We start from the raw sequence: 3,688 nt of genomic DNA, 5'->3' as shown, positions 1-3,688 counted from the left end.
TTTTTTTTTTTTGAGACAGAGTCTTGCTCTGTCACCTAGGCTGGAGTGCAATGGCACAATCTCAGCTCACTGCAACCTCCACCTCCTGGGTTTAAATGATTCTCCTGCCTCAACCTCCTGAGTAGCTGGGATTACAGGTGCACACCACCACGTGCAGCTAATTTTTGTATTTTTAGTAGAGATGAGGTTTCACCACTTTGGCTAGGCTGGTGTTGAACTACTGACCTCAAGTGACCCACCTGCCTTGCCCTCCCAAAGTGCTGGGATTATAGACGTGAGCCACAGTGACAGGCCTCGCTTCATGATTTTTTAGTGCTTACATAATATTACAAGATGTGGTGGTATAACAGTTTACCCGGATAACCTCTACTGTTGGATATTTGTGTTGTTTCTGTAGTGGCAAACTCAGATGTTCTTTATATCTCTTTCACTGGCTATACATGTGGGCTTTATTGCAGCAAGGTTGCAGGAGTGAAGCAATAATCAAAATAAACCAGAGATTTCCTGAATAAACCTGTGTCTTCAGACAGTGGACAGTTTTCTACAGTGGACAGTTTTCTTTTCTTTCTTTCTTTTTTTTTTTTTTAGATGTAGTTTCACTCTTTTCATTCAGGCTGGAGTGCAATGGCACGATCTCAGCTCACTGCAACTTCTGTCTCCCACGTTCAAGTGACTCTCCTGTCTCAGCCTCCCAAGCAGCTGGCATTACAGGCACCCACCACCATGCCCAGCTAATTTTTCAAAATCTTTTTAGTAGAGATGGGGTTTCATCATATTGGCCCAGCTGGTCTTGAACTCCTGACCTCAAGTGATCCGCCCACCTCTGCCTCCCAAAGTGCTAGGATTACAGGCATGAGCCACTGTGCCTGGCCGACAGTTTTCTATAATCATCAGCCACTTCTAGTTTTATAACATCACTGGTCACGGTGGCTTCAAGATTTGTGACATAAGGCATTTTTCTCTGGTTAAATTAAGGTGGGGAAACTAGCTGACCAGCTGTTTGAAAAATATCTTACAACTCATGAGCTGGCTTTTATCATTAATTCAGTTAGGTGGTTTCAGATATTTATATTTTGTTGTAGAGACAGAGAAGCATATTTTTTGAAATGTTTGTCCAAATTCTGAGTGCTAGCCAAACTTTCACACTCCTGTCTATTATTCTAGGGAATACTACTCTAAAGAATACAGTAGCCGGGCGCGGTGGCTCAAGCCTGTAATCCCAGCACTTTGGGAGGCGGAGACGGGCGGATCACGAGGTCAGGAGATCGAGACCATGCTGGCTAACACGGTGAAACCCCGTCTCTACTAAAAAATACAAAAAACTAGCCGGGCGAGGTGGCGGGCGCCTGTAGTCCCAGCTACTTGGGAGGCTGAGGCAGGAGAATGGCGTAAACCCGGGAGGTGGAGCTTGCAGTGAGCTGAGATCTGGCCACTGCACTCCAGCCTGGGCGACAGAGCGAGACTCTGTCTTAAAAAAAAAAAAAGAATACAGTAGTTCTCCATTATCTGTGGTTTCACTTCCTTTGGTTTCAGTCACCCATGGTCAACCGTGGTCTGAAGATATAAAATGGATAATATCAGAAATAAAAACCATTCAGAAGTCTTTGAGATGGAGTTTTGCTCTCGTTGCCCAGGCTGGAGTGCAGTGGCACTGTTGTGGGATTGATAAGGAATTAGAGAAACTGATGGGGTTCAAGAGGATATGTATTGTTTAGGTGCACTGGCCTAGTTGGATTAACATCCAAAGGACTGAGCCCTGAACAAAGAGTTAAGTTACCTTTTAAGCATTTCATGGGGCAGGGGAGATCTGTGCAGGGGGAGGCATATTACAGAAGTGAGAAACAAAGACAGTTATTCAATTAATTGAGACATGCATTACATCATTTCTTACTTTTCAAGGACAAACATGTTTTATGACTTGAGTTTATCTGTCTAGTGACCTTACAGCTGCACAGTTAGACAAACAGGATCTTCACAATGCCTGGGAAAGGAGCAGATAAGGCTCACTAGCCACAGAAAACAGGCAGTTAATTTTAAAGGACTCCAGCTCTTTCTCTTTTTCGGGGGGAATTGAGTTTTCTTACATACAACTGAGTTTCTGCTTACACATTTTAAAATTTCTTTTAATTTCTGTTCCAGCACAATCTTGGCTCACTGCAACCTGTGCCTCCCGGGTTCAAGTGATTCTCCTGCCTCAGCCTCCCAAGTAGCTGGGATTACAGGCAACTGCCACCATGCCCAGCTAACGTTATATGATTTTAGTAGAGATGGGGTTTCATGATGTTGGCCAGGCTGGTCTCGAACTCCTGACCTCAGGTGATCCACCCACCTCAGCCTCCCAAAGTGCTGGGATTACAGGTGTGAGCCACTGAGCCCAGCCCATAAGTCTTAAATTGCATGCCATCCTGAGTAGCTTAACGAAATCTTGTGTCATCCTGCTCTATCCAGCTCAGGACATGAATCCCGACTTTGTCCAGTGTATCCATGCCCTCCCCGCACCACCACCATTAGTCACTTCCTAGCTATCTAGGTGATCAGATCAACTGTCTGAGTATTTCAGTGCTTGTGCTCAAGTCACTCTTATTTTACTTAACAATGGCCCCAAAATGAAACAGTAGTGATGCTGGCAATTAGGATATGCTAAAGAGAAGCTGTACAGTACTTCCTTTAAGTGTAAAGGCGAAAGTTCTTGACTTGAGAAAAAAATCATATGCTGAAGTTGCTAAGATCTACAATAAGAATGAATCCTCTATTGGTGACATTGTAAAGAAGGAAAAAGAAACTCATACTAGTTTTGCTGTTGCACCTCAGACTGTAAAAGTTGTAGCCACAGTGTATGATAAGTGCTTGGTGAAGATGGAAAAGGCACTAAATTTGCAGGTGGAAGGAAGACATGAACAGAAGCATGTTCCAATCTATGGCAATATATTTAGCCAGATTAACTTAAGGTTAATTAAACTTTTTTTTTTTTCTTTGAGATAGGGCCTCACTCTGTTGCCCAGGCTGGCTGCAGTGGCACAATCTTGGCTCATTGCAGCCTCGACCTTCTGGGCTCAAGTAATACCTCACCTCAGCCTCCCAAATAGCTGGGACTGCAGGCACATGCCACCACACTCGCCTAATTTTGTTCATTTTTTGTAGAGATGGGGTTTCATTATGTTGCCCAGACAGGTCTTAAACTTCTGGACTTAAGCGATCTTCCCGCCTCAGCCTCCTAAAGTGTTGGGATTACAGCCATGAGCCACCACACCTGGCAAATTAATTTTTATTGTAGGTTTGTATGTATAGGAAAAAACAGTATATATAGGGTTTGGTACTATTCGTGGTTTCAGGCATCCACTGGGGGTCTTGGAATGTATCTCCCAAGGGGAGGGCCACTGTAATTATCAAATTATAGTTGGGCTGGATGTGGTGGCTCACGCCTGTAATCTCAGCACTTTGGGAGGCCCAGTCAGGTGGATCATGAGGTCAAGAGATCGAGACCATCCTGGCCAACATGGTGAAACCCCATCTCTACTAAAAATACAAAAATTAGCTGGGCATGGTGGTGTGCACCTGTAGTCCCAGCTACTTGGGAGGCCGAGGCAGGAGAATCGCTTGAACTCGGGAGGTGGAGGTTGCAGTGAGCCAAGATCACACCACTGCACTCCAGCCTGGCAACAGAGCAAGACTCTGTCTCAAAAAAAAA

This window comes from Rhinopithecus bieti, unplaced genomic scaffold, assembly GCF_001698545.2.
Source record: "Rhinopithecus bieti isolate Rb0 unplaced genomic scaffold, ASM169854v2 scaffold_14826, whole genome shotgun sequence".
Taxonomy (NCBI): Eukaryota; Metazoa; Chordata; class Mammalia; order Primates; family Cercopithecidae; genus Rhinopithecus; species Rhinopithecus bieti.
This window is presented reverse-complemented; position numbering follows the sequence as displayed.